Source organism: Canis lupus, chromosome 3, assembly GCF_003254725.2.
Source record: "Canis lupus dingo isolate Sandy chromosome 3, ASM325472v2, whole genome shotgun sequence".
Classification (NCBI taxonomy): Eukaryota; Metazoa; Chordata; class Mammalia; order Carnivora; family Canidae; genus Canis; species Canis lupus.
Window position 1 is genome coordinate 16,855,729 of NC_064245.1, and position 16,929 is coordinate 16,872,657.

The window sequence follows — 16,929 nt, forward strand, 5'->3', positions numbered from 1 at the left end:
AAGTGTTTGTAAGCAAAAAAGAGATTTTACACACTTGACATTATTCTAGAAATACTAGAATAACTACTGGACTCTAATAAAGTAAAAAACAAAGTAGCTAAAATACCTTTAAAAATAAGCATGAGAAATAAAATGCATTACTATCAACTACTTTGATCTTCAGTAAGAAATATTTATGTAGCCCTAATACGGTTTATTGATATTTGACTTAGTATCAATTTATAAAGTTAAGAGGTAAACTCAGTTAAGAAGTGAAAGCAATTGAAAAATGAAAGAGATGAGTTCTAGAAATGCTAATACCCTTCTATCATAGTGTAAGATTTAAGAGATCCCTCCATAATGAATGGAACAAAAATAAAGGAGTAACTATATCTTTTCAGGTTCCAAAAATGATATCTACCCAAAACAAGAAAATATCTAAAACTAGTGATGTGAATACATTGGGATGAAGGAGAGGAAACAAGGAGAATCAAAGCAAACTAACTATTCAGGACATAGAATTAATACATAAGGTTCATATATATATATATATATATATATCTCAATAAATTGAAATTTATTTCTATAATTTAGAAGTACACTCTAAGAAACAATAAAAATACAGTTGAAAGTGATACCTCCCTCTGGCAGTTTAGTGTAACAGAGCAGGAGACACTGTATTTCATTATGATCTTACTCTAATGTCTAATTTATCTTTTATGCATGTATTTCATAGATGTTAGAAAAATTAATGAAGATACTACAAAGATATAAAATGTCATCCAGTAGTACAGAAGTTGACAAATAATTAAATGGAACAGAGCTCCAGAGAAATACATGAGGATAACATTTATGATTATATTAAAGGCGAGACTTTAAGTCTCTGTTGAAAATACCAATTATAATATTAGGACAATGGGATATATATGAAGGAAAGCCTAAGTTTAGATCCTTATGTCACATAATATGCAATAATATATTCTAGACAGATTTCAGAAATTATTTTTAAGAATACTTTTGAAGTATTGAAAACACAAGGGGAACTTCTTTAGCTTCTAATTTGGGGTGAAGAAGTCTTTCCTGATAAAGAGCAACAACTCAACCATAAAGAAAGACTACAGGGTTGATTACATTGATATTGTGCAATTCTGTTTAAAAGCAGCCATAACAAAGTTAAAAAGCATGTAACAGACTGTAATAAAATATTGGCAACATACCTAATCAACAAATAGTATATGTAAAAACAAAGTTGTCCATGACATAAACCATAAATACAGGAAAAGATTGCCCACCCAACTTATATTCAACAAAATGTAAAGCAATGCTACTGTTCACTGATAATTTTGACCAAAACAAAATTTTGACAAAAATGAAGTCCCCTGTGTAACCTCTTATTCCTAGTGTTTTTTGTTTTTGTCGAATGATAACTTTATATTTCTTGTATAGAAACTGATATAACTAAACTTTCTTTTAGAGATTGATCTTGGGGAATTATATTTTTATTAAGAAACCATCTATTACATTATGTTTTCAAATTTAATTAATGCTACAAAGTAATTTGTTAAAAAGTTTTAAACAATTTTCTGACATTAAGTGGATTATTTTCTTATTATTTTATATATATGTTTTCTTCCCCTTCTTGATTCAATTTCTCTAGGATTTTACATTTTAATGATTTTAAATTATTTCCATTCAATTATTGGTTTGTTATTTTTCTTTTCCTAATATTTTATTTTTTGTCATCTGTTTTGCTCACTTTTTGTTTCTTTTAAAATATTTTATTTATGCATTAATCCCTTTATTCACTTTTCCTATAAGCACTTAATACTATTGGTTTTCTTTTGTACTGTGCTTAATTGTATTCCCTAGATTGTGACACAAAGGCTTTCACTGTCATTATCTTTAGAACTTCCTCAATTTCAGTTTCTTTGATGCAAGCCTTAATAGACAGTTTCAAAGTTTTCTAGGGAGGGTTTGTTATCTGGTTTTGTTACTAATTTGTGGTTTTATTACCACTTGGTCAACTCTCAGTATTATTTCTACTTTAAAAAAGAATACTTGTTCTGAAAACTGAAAAAAAAAAAAAAAAAAAACAGTTGGGGGAAATAAGAATTTTTTTTAAAAAATCTACTTACCTTTCATCTCCTCTACCCTCATCAGTGTATTAACACTCTAGCACCCCTCCATAGAAATATACACTAAGGGAAGCTAGAATCTTGTTTATTGCTTTAGTTTTTGTACTTAAATATTTGTAAAATTTTTACAACAATGGAGAATTTATAACCATTACATGATGACACTTTGTCTTGGAATATTATACAACTTTTATGAAGAGTTACATAAACCTCTATACTGGTAACAGTCCCCAAGCCACACTGAGAAAGTATTGAAAGCAAAATCTCAAGAAATATGTATACTAAATTTCATTAAATTTTAACAACACACTTACAAATACATACATAAATACAGCAAACAGAAATTAAGATTTCTTCACACCACACTCTTAGTAGGAAATTGATGGATAGATGAGTGGGTAAAAGGCACAACTCTGGTTCATGGTCTAGCATCCTCCCCCTGCAGACCAGACTAAGGCTACACTTTATCTGAAAATCATCATCCTTCAGTGTACATTCCTTCCTTGCTTTACTGCTTCTTTACCCATTTTTTCAAAGAGTATATCTTACTCTTAATATACCACACACCCTTGAATTCAAGTCTCAGTAATGTTGTAGGGAACCTGACATGTCCTGACAGAGAGAAGTGTAAAGAGATATGACTAAAGGACATTAAAGAGTCAAGTTTAAGAGAAGGATGAAATGTGGTTTGTCAAAATTGTGCTTTTTGTTTTGGGTTGCTTTTTTGGTGAAATCAATGGACATTTCCTCAATCATAAAGATTAGAGACAGGTTAGTTAATATTAGCTATAATTTCACAGACTGTTAATCATTTAAAATATTTTTATTTCTAGTATCTTTTAGAGAATGCATGAGCCTTACTAAATCAAATGTTTGTTCTCAGATTCCAGCTATTCAAATTGCCTTGAGAATTACTATAATTCTTTTGTGTAGCACTTTTCTTATTAAAATAGTATCTTTAAATAGCTTGCTATAATAATTAACTGCTAGTCATTTTTTAAAATTAAAAGAACAATATGAATATCTCATTAAAAATATTAGAGAAAACTTCTGAAAGCTGAGACTTAGAAAAACAGTATAGTAATCCCATGTTTCTCTGGTTGTAAATGGGAATTGTTTTATTTTCCTTTTAAACTAAATGGAATAAAAATTTAATCAAATGGTGAGATGTCAGAACACACACACATACACACATACACTGCCTGAGTGAATGCACTGAACAAGTTCTGATCACATTTTATTTTTTTTAATTTATTATTCAATTTTTTAGAACTTCTAGAAATCACTAATAAAGGGCACTTAGTCCTATGGAAAAAGACATTAAAGGATATTTGCCATCGGAGATTACCTACCAGAACTATAAATCACATGTCACTTAGTGATATATCTATAACTACTTAGTTGACATGACAAAATCGGATAGTGATTACATGATTTATGAGGTATAGAGGAAGAGAACCCCTCAAGGGGAATATTCAGAGAGACCAAAATATTTGAACATGGAAAGAATGTTTTACTCCTCCTAATATCAATTCAGATTTACATAAGGGGGAAAAAAATCTAGTGAGTAATTTAAGCACAATTTTATGAAGTTAGATATAAAAAGGAATAGAATGATTTTATCAAGATGTTAAGAATAAAAATGCTTGCAGTATAAAAACACGGTATAAATACTTTTCCATCTCAATATATTAAAAAATAGGATCCAAAAGAAAAATATCTAGGATATTTTAATAGATAAAACATGAACATGTAGTCCTGGCTTAAATTCAAACTCTATAATTCATTATTTTTTAATCTTTGCACGATTATTTAACTTATCTGCACCTCAACTTATAAAATGGAGATTAACACACCCATTTCATAAGGATGATCTGATCTGAAAATTAAACAAATGATCAAACATAAAATCTCTTAGAACCATGTCACACACAGTTACTCAGTTTTAAATTGATAGCTCTCATTATTATTAGGAAATAGAAAATAGTGACCAGGTAAAATTTGTTTTTCTGCTAAAATGGCTTTCATTTCAGCACAATTTCTGTTTAAAAGAATATGTGGGGTTTTCTAAATGAGGCACAGGTTCATTAGCAGTACTATAATTCATGCAAATAGACAGTGACCTACAGAACTGATACTCTGTTCAATGCACTCCTATTTCCATTAGACTGGTTAAGACTAGGGAGGGAAGAAAGGAAAAAAAAAAAAAACACCTTTTCAAACAGCTCTTTACATAGTAAACTTTTTTTTTTTTTTTTTAAGATTTTATTTATTGAGAGACAGAGAGAGAGAGAGGCAGAAACACGGGCAGAGGGAGAAGCAGGCCCCATGCAGGGAACCCGATGTGGGACTCGATCCCGGGTCTCCAGGATCACACCCCGGGCTGCAGGTGGCACCAAACCACTGCGCCACCGGGGCTGCCCCCATAGTAAACTCTTTTATGAAGATAAAAGTTTCAATATGGTCAAGCAATCTAGGGAGAAGTGGATTTTGGACAATTCATCAGTTCTTTGTGGTCTAGTCGAAACAATGGCTAACCTTTATTAAGGTTTATGAGCCTCATATTATTCAAAATATGTTAAAGGAATTAATTTATTTAATCCTTACAACAATCCCAAAAGATAACAAATCTTCTTGTTCATAGTATAGAGATAAATGTTATATGACTCCCAACTCACAGTGTGTCAGAAGTAGAGGCAGATGTGTGTAACAATAAACAAGCAAATAAATAAACCAATAAAAAACTATATAAAATAAAATGATACCATGTGTAAGTTTCAGAGAGGAGTAAAATTGTAGATACTCCAGTCCACCTGAAGCCTCATAATATTTGCTTCCTATCTTGGAAACTTATGCAAATTTCCACTTTGGGTCCAGTGTATTTTGGGATGTCTTTCAGGAAACAGAATAGGAACTCAAGACAAGGTAGACATAAGCAGTCTCCTCTTTATTAGAGGAAAACGATTCTTGCTCAGGGAAAATGGAACAATGGCTCCACTTTTGTTTCAATGGCTTTAATCTCAGTTCATAACTTCCAAAGAGTGGACAGCAATTCTAAGCCATCTTTCCACCTTTCCACCCCAAACTTTACCTATGTATCTCTTTCCTTCCCAGTACTCGGCAATCAGTAATATTTGCTGGGACAAATAAGCTCTGACTTTCCCAACTTGGGGGATTGCATGCTGAGATAAGTCTGAATTCTGGGGTTAAGAATGAGAAGAAATTAAGATGAACTCTTTTCTGCCCAAACTATAGGGGGAAAATGGTCCATTTCATGGAAGGTAGGAAGCGCGGAGATATGGTTTGGAGAGAAACAGATAGGCACCGGATTTCATGAGTTTTGTAACAGGGAGGATAAAAGACTGGAGTTTCAGAGGTCTGAGGGCTTGACTGGGATAGAGATCTGAGAACACTGCTTTACTCCAAGAGCAGAGGAATGCAAACAATCCCAGAGCAGATTGTGCCATCTGAGAATTACCTAAACCTAACTGACACAGGGAGAGAGTGTTTTTTTGTTTGTTTGTTTGTTTGTTTTATGAATTTTTGTTTTTGTTTTGTTTTTTAGCACATCTGTGAGAGGTAGCCTTGCCTCTCCTGGGACAGAGGAACTGGCTGCAATGATTTCTCTTCCCTGCTTCTCAGCATAGACATAGAGACCCCTGCTTAGAGTAGTTAACTGGGACACTGGCTGGTTAGCCAGCTAGCTCCAAATCTCACAGCCCTGAGCTCTGGCACATATGTTCTTCTGGGTCAGATCAGAGAGACTCATTCCCAAGGTACCATGGCAGGTGCCCCCTACACCAAGTCCCTGAAGTTTAGAATTTTAAAAGGCAGGAGCTGGCTGCTCCAGGAAGGTGAGAGATGCAGAGACACACAGTGTGAAACCCACTATCTGAAAAATTCCTGTGATACACCAGGGGAAATTATTCACTACTCTGAAAGCACTTCCCTCAGAGCAGCAAGTGTGGACTACAGGTCCTCTATTAGTACAAAGGAACACACTGGCCCCACTTCCTCTCCTACCCCTCAGCATAAACAAACTTCAGTAGAAACACAGAGCCAACACTGGTGCCCTCACCTGGTTACACCAGTCCAGCTGCTCTCTGCTGGTACCACTTTCCTCAGGTAAGTGTGCCTCACCACCAGTGCAGCAGGCCTCTTCCCCAGAAGACCAACACAAACCCCGACATCCACCACATCTACTGATGAGAGTTTTGCAACCTCCAATGTTAGTGGAAATAGCAACAGGTATCTCTTAGCAAGCAGACAAGAACACACCCAGTTAAAACTTACCACATGCTGGCCAAGGGCCAAACACTGCCCACTGCAGACAAGGAGAAACTTTGCAGAGGACTGACTTGAGGGATAGAGCACCCATAACTCAGCAGCAGAGAGCATGCACCAGAGACAATTCCTGAAGTGCCAGGCCCTGAACAGTATATGACTTCTTCATAAAAAATATTACTCTCAGGATCAGGAAACAGGCTTTCCTAACACAGAGAAGAACAGAAACCTAGACAAAATGCCAAGACAAAGGAATTAATCCCAGAAGAAAAGAAATGGTCATGGCCCAGTATCTAATCAAAACAAATACAAGTAATATGCCTGACCCAGAACTTAAAGCACCAACCATACAGATACTAGTTGGGCTTCAGAAAAGCATAGGAGACACTAGGGAGTCTCTTACTACAGAGATAAAAGATCTGAAACTAATCAGGCCAAAAGGAAAAATGCAATAACCTAGATTCAAAACAGAATGGATATAATGACCACAAGGATGGAAGAAGCAGAGGAGCAAATAAGTGATACAAAGGACAGAATTATGGAAAATAATGAAGCCGACAAAGAGGGAAATAAAAGTATTGGATTATGAAAATAGACTTAAGGAACTCCATGACTGCATAAAGCATAACAACATTCATATGATACAAGTCTTGGAAGAAAAAGAGGGCAGAAGGTTTACTGCTGAAAACTTTCCTAATCTTGGGGAGAAAAGAGACATTCAAATCCAGGAGGCACAGAGAAATCCCATCAAAATCAACAAAAGCTGGTTGACACCGAGACATACTGTAGTTAAATTTATAAAATGTAAGGAAAAAAATCCTAAAAGCACCAAGGCAAAAGAAGTCCTTAATTTATAAGGGAAGACAAGTAAGGTTAGCACCAGATTTCTCCAGAGAAACTTGGCAAGCAAGAAGAAATGGTATGTTGTATTCAATGTGCTGAATGGGGAAAAAAAAAAATAGCACCAAAAATATCTATCCAGCAAGGCTATTACTCAGAATAGAAGGAGAGATAAAGAATTTCCCAGGCAAATAAAAACTAAAGGATTCTAAACCATCCCTGCAAGAAATATTAAAGGGGACTGTTTCAGTGGGAAAGAAAGACCAAAAGTGACAAACACTAGAAAGGAATCAAGAAAGTCTCCAGAAAAAAAATGACAAAACAAGTAACAAAATGGCATTAAATACTTATCAATAATTACTCTGAACGTAAATGGAATAAAAGCTCTAGTCAAAAGACACAGGGTGTCAGAATGGGTTAAAAAAAAAACAAAACCCACCTATAAGCTGCCTAAAAGAGACTCATTTTATACCTTAAGATACCTGTAAACTGAAATAAGGGGATAGAGAAAAAGGCACCATGTAATGGATGTCAAAAGAAAGCCAGAGCAGCAATATTTTTTATGAGACAAACTAGATTTTAAGCCAAAGAGTGTAACAAGAAATGAAGAAGGACACTATATCATAATAAAGGGGTCAATCCAACAAGAAGATCTAACAATTGTAAATATTTATGCCCCAACTTGGAAGCACCCAATTATATAAAACAATTAATAACAAACATAAAGGAACTCAATAATAATAATACAATAATACTAGGGGATTTCAACATTCTCACTTACACCAATGGACAGATGGTCTAATCAACAAGGAAACAATGGCTTCGAATGACACACTAGACCAGATGGACTTAACAGATATATTCAGAACATTTCATCCCAAAGCAGCAGAATATACATTCTATTCAAGTGCACATGGGACATGCTTCAGAATAGATCACATACGAGGTCACAAATCAGGCCTCAACAAGTACAAAAATATTAAGATCATACTCTGCATGTTTTCTGACCACAGCACTATGAAACTTGAAATCAACCACAAGAAAAAATTTGAAAAGACCACAAATACATGGAGGCTAAAGAAGATCCTTCTAAAAAATAAATGGGTCAGCTAGGAAAATAAAGAATAAATTTAAAAATTACATGGAAACAAATGAAAATGAAAATATGATGGTCCAAAACCTTTCTGATGCAGCAAAAGCAGTCCTTAGAGGGAAATATATAGCAACATAGGCCCTCCTCAAAAAGCAAGAAAAATCTCAAATAAGCTACCTAACCTTACACCAAAAGGAGCTAGAAAAAGAACAAGTTAAGCCTAAAGCCAACAGAAGAAAGAAATAACAATAAGAGTAGAAATAAATGATATAAAAACATACAAACAAAAACCAAGTACAAAAGATCAATCAAGGGATGCCTCGGTGGCTCAGAGGTTTAGCGCCACCTTCAGCCCAGAGTGTGATCCTGGAGACCTGGGATTGAATTCCACATTGGGCTCCCTGCATGGAACCTGCTTCTCCCTCTGCCTGTGTCTGTCTCCTCTCTCTCTGTGTCTCTCATGAGTAAATAAATAAATCTTTAAAAAAAATGAAACCAGGAAATGGTTATTTGAAAAAATTAACAAAACTTATAACCTCCAAGCTATGCTTATCAAAAAGAAAAGAGAAAGGACTCAAATCAATAAAATCACAAACAGAGAACAAAGAACAACATCATAGAAATACAAACAAGTATTAAGAGATTATTAAAAATTATATTCTAACAAATTGGAGAAACTGGAAGAAATGGAAACATACAAACTACCAAAACTGAAAGAGGAAGAAATAGAAAACTGGAACAGACCAATAACCAGCAAAGAAAATGAATCAGTAATCAAAAAATCTCCCAATATACAAAAGCCCAGGGCCAGACAGCTTCACAGGGAAATCCTACCAAACATTTAACGAAGTGTTAACACCTGTTCTTCTCAAACTATTCTAAAAATTAGAAATGGAAGCAAAAATTTTAACTATTCTATGAGGCCAGAATTACCTGAGTCAAAAACCAAAGATTCCACTAAAAAAAGAAAACTACAGGCCAAATATTCCTGATGAACATGGATAGAAAAATTCTCAATAAAATACTAGGAAACTTAATCTAAGATTAAATTAAAAGAATCATTCATTACCACCAAATGGGACTTATTCCTGAGACGCATGCATTGTTCAATACTCACAAACCAATCAACATTAATTTCAAGATTAATGAAAGAAAGGATAAGAGCCATTTGATCTTCTCAACACATGCAGAAAAAGTATCTGGCAAAGTACAACATCCATTCATGATAAAAATCCTCAACAAAGTAGTGATAGAGGAAACGTATCTCAATAAACAACATATATGAAAAACATAGCTAATACCCTCTTCAATGGGGAAAAACAGAGCTTTTCCTCTATGGTCAGGAACAAGAGAGAGATGTCTACTCTCATCACTGTTACATAACATAGTACTGGAAGTCCTACCCTCAGCAATCAGACAACAAAAAGAAATAAAAGGCATCCAAATCCACAATGAAGAAGCCAAACTTTTATTATTTGTAGATGACATGATACTCTATGTAGGAAACCCAAAAGACTAGACAAAAAAAATTGCCAGAACTGATTTTCAAATTCAGAAGAGTCACAGGATATAAAAATCAATGTTTAGAAATTTGTTGCATTTCTCTGCACAAAAAGCCTCAGAAAGTGAAATCAAGATATTAATCCCATTTATATTTAAACCAAAAACTATAAGATATCTAGTAATAAATCTAACCAAATAAGTGAAAGATCTATACTCTGAAAACTACAGAACACTGATTAAAGAAATTGATGAGGACACAAAGAAATGGAAAGACATTCCATTCTCATGGATTGGAAGAACAAATACAGTTAAAACGTCTATACTATCTACAGTAATCTACACATTTAATGCAATCCCTTTCAAAATACCGGCAGCATTTTTCACATAGCTAGAACAAATAATCCTAAAATTTGTATGGAACCACAAGAGACAGTGAATAGCCAAAGTAATGTCGAAAAAGAAAAGAGGGAGGGGTCACAATTCCAGACTTCAGCTGTATTACCAAGCTATAATTATCAAGGCACTATGGTACTGGCACAAAAACAAACACACAGATCGATGGTCCTGAACAGAAAACCTAGAAATGGACCCAAAAATGTATGGTCAAGTAATCTTTGACAAAGCAAGAACAATATCCAATGGGAAAAGCACACAGAGGTCCCTGGGTGGCTCAGTAGGTTAACCATCTGCCTTTGGCTCTGGTCATGATCCTAGAGTCCTGTGATTGAGCCTCGTGTTGGGCTCCTTGCACGGCAGGGAGTCTGCTTCACTATCTCCCTCTACCTCTCCTCCTGCTTGTGCTCTTTCTCACTCTCTCTGTCTCTCTCAAAAAAATATAATCTTTAAAAATAAAAAAAGGACAAATGGTGTAGGGAAAACTGGAAAATACAACCAGTGAATGAACCTGGATCATTTGCTTACACCACACACAAAAATAAATTCACAATGGATGGAAGACCTAAATGTCAGACAGGAAACATAAAAATCCTAGAGGACAACACAGGCAGCAACCTCTTCTACCTCGGCCATAGCACCTTTTTTCTAGATACATCTCCAGAGGCAAGGGAAACAAAAGCAAAATAAACTGCTGGAATTTCATCAATATAAGAAGTTTCTGCAAAGGAAGAAAACAATCAACAAAACTAAAAGGCAGCCTACAGAATGGGAGATGATATTTGCAGTGATGTATCTGATAAAAGGTTAGTATCCAAAATGTATAAAGAACTTATAAAACTCAACGTCCAAAAAACAAACAATCCAGTTAAAAGATGAGATGACATGAATGGACATTTCTCCAAAGAAGACATACATCTGGCTCACAGACACATGACAAAATCCTCAATATCATGTACCATCAGGGAAATACAAATCAAAACTACAATGAGATCATCTCACATATGTCACAATATCTAAAATGAACGACATGGGAAACAACAGATGTTGGCGAGGATGTGGAGAGAGGGGGACCCTCTCAAACTTTTTGTGGGAATGCAAACTGATGCAGCCATGCTGGAAAACAATATGGACATTCTTCAAACAGTTAAAAATAGAACTACTCCATAATCCAGCTATTGCAATGCTAGATATTTACCCAAAGGAGACAAAAGTACTGACTCAAAGGGACACATCCACCCTGATATTTATAAGCAGCATTATCCACAATAGCCAAATTATGGAAGGATTCCAAATGTCTATCAACTGAAGAATGGATAAAGAAGAGGGTGTGGGGACGCCTGGGTGGCTCAGCGGTTGAGTGTCTGCCTTCAGCCCAGGACGTGATCCTGGAGTCCTGAGATCGAGTCCCACATCAGGCTCCCTGCTTGGAGCTTGCTTCTCCCTCTGCCTGTGTCTCTGCCTCTCTCTGTGTGTCTCTCATGAATAAATAAAATCTTGTTAAAAAAAAAAAAAGAAAAGGGTACGTGTGTATTATGGAATATTACTCAGCCATAAAATAGAATGAAATCTTGCCATTTGCAAAGATATGGATGGGACTAGAGTATATTTTTCTAAGCGAAATAAATCAGTCAGAAAAAGACAAACACATGTGATTTTACTCATGGGGAATTTAAGAAACAAGACAAATGAACATAAGGGGGAGAAAGAGAGAGGCAAACCATAAAACAGACTTAACTACAGAGAGCATAGTGAGAATTGCTGGAAGTGGGGGGATGGGTGAAATGGGTGATGGGGATTAAGGAGTACACTTGTGATGAGCACTGCTGCTGTATGTAAGTGTTCAGTCACTAAATTCTACACCTAAAACTACTATTACACTCTATGTTAACTAACTGGAATTTATTTTTTAAATATACATTTTTTTTCTTTAAAGGTTTTATTTATTTGAGAGAGAAAGCCAGAGGGGGGAGAGTGCACAAGCAACAGAGTGAGAGGGAGAAGCCAAGGTGGGGCTCAACCCCAGGACCCTGGGATCATGACCTGAGCCAAAGTCAGGCGCTTAACAAACTGAGTCACCCAGGCTCCCCTAACTGGAATTTAAATAAAAACTTGGAAATGAAAATAAAATAGTAAGTTTATTTTTCCATATCTTTTTTGAAATATTTTTGTATGTTTTTTAAACCTTAATTGCAAAAAATTGACAATCTCCAAACATACTATAAATTGAAGAACAGATGACTATTACTTTTTTACAGAATGTGTGCTATGCTTGTTGACATCATTTATAGAAGAGGTCAGATATTGTTCAAAGATAAGACCCACAATGTAATACCGCCTGTTGCTAATGAGGAGTATTTAAAGAATGTCAAGGCCAAGGAAGCTTTGCATATTAAGTTCTTGAAAGAGACACAGTGTTTTCTAATATCTAATATGACTATCACGGATGACATAACATTTGAAATTTGATACTACAAAGGCATGTTTCTTTTTAATTTGAAATAATCTTATTTAAAAATATATTGGAAAATATCTACCTTCATTTATAACACTAAATTTTAAAATAATCCATTTGAGACAAAAGTTATTAATTTAAAAGTTTAGTTAATTAAAAGTTAATTTAAAAATTATTAGAGGGATCCCTGGGTGGCGCAGCGGTTTGGCGCCTGCCTTTGGCCCAGGGCGCGATCCTGGAGACCCGGGATCGAGTCCCACGTCGGACTCCCGGTGCATGGAGCCTGCTTCTCCCTCTGCCTATGTCTCTGCCTCTCTCTCTCTCTCTCTGTGACTATCATAAATAAATAAAAATTAAAAAAAAATTATTAGAGAATACAGTTCATAAATTTGGCAGGTGAACGAGTCTAATTTGGTAAAGGATGGGCTAGACAAACTTTTATCCAGAGCTGGCCTGGATATTTTATTTTTTATTTTTTGAGATTTTATTTATTCGTGAGAGACACAGAGAGGGAGGGAGGAAAGGAAGGAGGAGGAGAGAGAGAAAGAGAGAGAGAAAGAGAGAGACAGAGACAGAGGCAGAGGGAGAAGCAGGCTCCATGCTAGTTAGGTTGCAAATAGACAGATGAATGTAATTTCAGATTTAGAGATTAAAATTCTGCCTTTATGTTGCTATTCTCCAAACATGCACAGCTTACATTTTAGTGGCTACCGGGCAATGCCAATTTTCTCATTTAATTTTTCTATTAATGGGATCCCTGGGTGGTGCAGCGGTTTAGCGCCTGCCTTTGGCCCAGGGCGTGATCCTAGAGACCCGGGATCAAATCCCACATCGGGCTCCCGGTGCATAGAGCCTGCTTCTCCCTCTGCCTATGTCTCTGCCTCTCTCTCTCTCTCTCTGTGACTATCATAAATAAATAAAAAAATAAAAAAAATAATTTTTCTATTAAGTCAGCAATCTAAGTGGTAAGCATATACACTTATCATATCAAATAAGAACAATCTACCATTTTTGCACTTTCATTTTTGTCTTAATTTTACTCATTCAAAAAGTTTCTATTTTTATTTGGAGGAAAGCAAAAAGGTGCTGGAAAACTTTATATTCCTTAAGTGGATTCCAGTAGCAGACATCTATCACTATGCCTGCTCTGAAATCTTCCCCGTTTGTCTTGTGCTTTTGGTGACACTCAGTCCCTGCACCATTCAGATCATCACTGGGGTGGGTACATGATCTATGTCTGGACAATTAGAGCACTCCATCCCTCTGGCCACTGAGAATATTTCAAGCTGGATTTGAGAAAGTTACTTAACTTCTCTTATTTCAATTTCCTAACCATCTATCTCATTGAATTGACTTGAAAATTAAACCTTAGAAATTAAGTATTCAGAAATGCCCAGAAAATTGCCTGAAATACTCCATAAGCACCCATAAATATTAGCTATTATTATATTAGATATGAATAGGTATGGAGTTACCAACATACGGTAAAATTTGAGTCTCAGCTACTAGCATTCCCCTGAGCTCAACATAAAAACTTTTTAGAACCCGCTATTTACAGTTAAGAAAGTCAATTAATTGTTCCTAATATACTGATATTATTTTTTCCTAATGCATTGATTTTAAAGTAATATACAGTTTTCTACTCTTAAAACTAAGAAAAAGTCTTCACTGACACAAATGCTTAATCAACTCCTTCGTTTTATATTGTGATCCAACAATATCACTCATGCTTCAGAATAATGAAGCACAAGGATGCTTGGGTGGCTCAGTGGTTGTGCATCTGCCTTTGGCTCAGGGCATGGTCCCGGAGTCCTGGGATTGAGTCCCACATCGGGCTCCTCTCATGGAGCCTGCTTCTCCTGTCTCTGCCTCTGTCTCTCTGTTTGTCATGAATAAACAAATAAAATCTTAAAAAAGAATAATAAATCTCATTTAAATATTAGGACATATACTAGAGGATCTTATATGTGTGTGAGCTTAAATGTGTGTATAAACATAGATGTAAATATACACATATATATGTATTTACAAGATTCAGCATATAACAATTCAGTGACTTCAACTGCTGCATAGTATAGCAAGAGAAACATGCCATAGAGTGCTCAACTAACCAATAGTTTAAGAGTGATTTTTCACATTATCATAATGATAAAAATAGTATATTTCTCTGTGGATAAATGCTTGATAACATAAAAGATGATAAAATATACATTCATGACTAGAGTGGTGAGATTTCAGGTTAATATTTTCCATTTATATTAATTTTACCCGGTATACTTCTGTTAGGATTACCAAATCAGAAGAAAGAATATCAAGTTACAGTTATTTGCACTTTTCTAACATTATACCTCTATTCATGCCAATACATTCACTTCATATGCCCCCTCCTTTCCTTCTTTCTCAAAATTCCATTCATCTTTAGGGCTTCCCTCAGACCCCTCCTCTTTAATAGAGATCTATCTTAACCTGGAGTGAATTCTCCTAGCTCTGAGCTCTCCTGGATATTCTTGTCTGTACAATATATTTAGAAATTAATCATGGATTGTCTGGAGACACTGAAAACAGAGCCTGGACTTTGAAGTCAGATAGACTGGAGATAAATCCTGACTGTACTATAAAATAGCTATAAGACTGGGCAAGTTACTTGTTCTATAATAAACACAGTAACTATCTGGTCCTTACCATGTGTCAGATGCTGTTTAATATGCTTTACATTTATTAATTTATTTATTCCATACAGTGGCCCTGTAAAATAGAGGGTGCTTTGAGTCCTTCCACCTGAAGGACTGATGCACAATACACGTATCTTTATCTCTTTCTCTTTAGCTCTTCAATGAAGTGTGCAAGGTCACATCATATGTGGTATAAACAGGATTCCAACTCCAGCTTCTTGGCTTCAGAGTCTCTGTTCTTATACAGTATAGTATATTGCCTCTCGACTTCTGTGCCAGCAGTTCATGGTGGTTACCAAACCCATATCCTTATTAAGTGGGTTAAATTAAATAACAAGTGCAAAGTGCTTGGCACATAGTATGTGTATAGCAAATGCTATTTGGCATTTCTCTTGCTTGATTCCCCATTTATTGCTGCCTCAAACTGCCACTTATATCTATTCCTAACTTTTCCTGTGTTTATAGCTGATCTCTGGAGATGCATCATGCACTTTGGAGGCTCCCATAATACTTGGCTCTTTGTTGAGCATACATCTAAGCACAGTTTTCAAACATCTTTTGAGATCTTTTGTGTACTGTCAGCTTCACCTTTGCCTACTCCCTGACTTCTTCCTCCAGGAGTTTCCTGAAAAATTTGTTTTACCCACTTTAACCACTGAACCCCCCCCCCGCCCCACACCGCCACCTACAATGCTATTGCTACTCCCACATGGCTAATGCCTACTCCTACACACTCAGGTCTTCCCAAAGCTATCGCTGAACACCCAGCTGTGCAAAGAGCCTCCTATCTGGGCTTCTAAAGCATCCTATGCATACTTGTGCTTATAGTACAGTAAACCATGTAAACAGATATTGTTTTAATGCTCTGTGGAAAAAAATCTGGAAGGCAGGGATTTGATTCAAGGCATCTTTATATTCTTACTACTTTACATAATAACTGAGCTGTAGAAATTCATTGGATGCTTATTAAATTTTCTCTACAACAGACTTTTTTTTTTTAATCAATTGGCTCTAGAGGAAGTTTGGGCAAAGTATTCCTAGTAATATCAGCTCTTCTTCCATGAATTATATCAACAATAGCATTTTTCAAAGTGTGTCTGTACAGCAAAAAAAAAAAAAAAAAAAAAAAAAAGGTCCTGTGGCCAAATGTGTTTGGCAATGACTGCATATTTTCACTCTCATTCTGGAAAATCACTTGCATTCTGGTATTTATTGATTAAAATAAAATTTACTGAGAATCTCACACTAAATGTATAAAGGTGAATAAAATAAAAACAATCTATACCCCTTGGATTCTATGATCTGTCAGATTTCTGAGGTGGCTTGTAATAAAAAGTTTATTTTACCTTGTTCAAACCAGTACATTCCAACATACTTGATCAGAATTCCTTAATATTTCTCAACATTTCAGGCAACATATTATGGAAAATTTGCACATTAATGTCACCTAGATTAGATGATTTTTTTCAATTCTTAACCTAAGTTTATTCAGAAGTTTTATTTCTGATTGTCATAAGAGAAAATGGTGATTCTATAGTTAATGGCATATATTATCACAAATATTAAAACAAATAA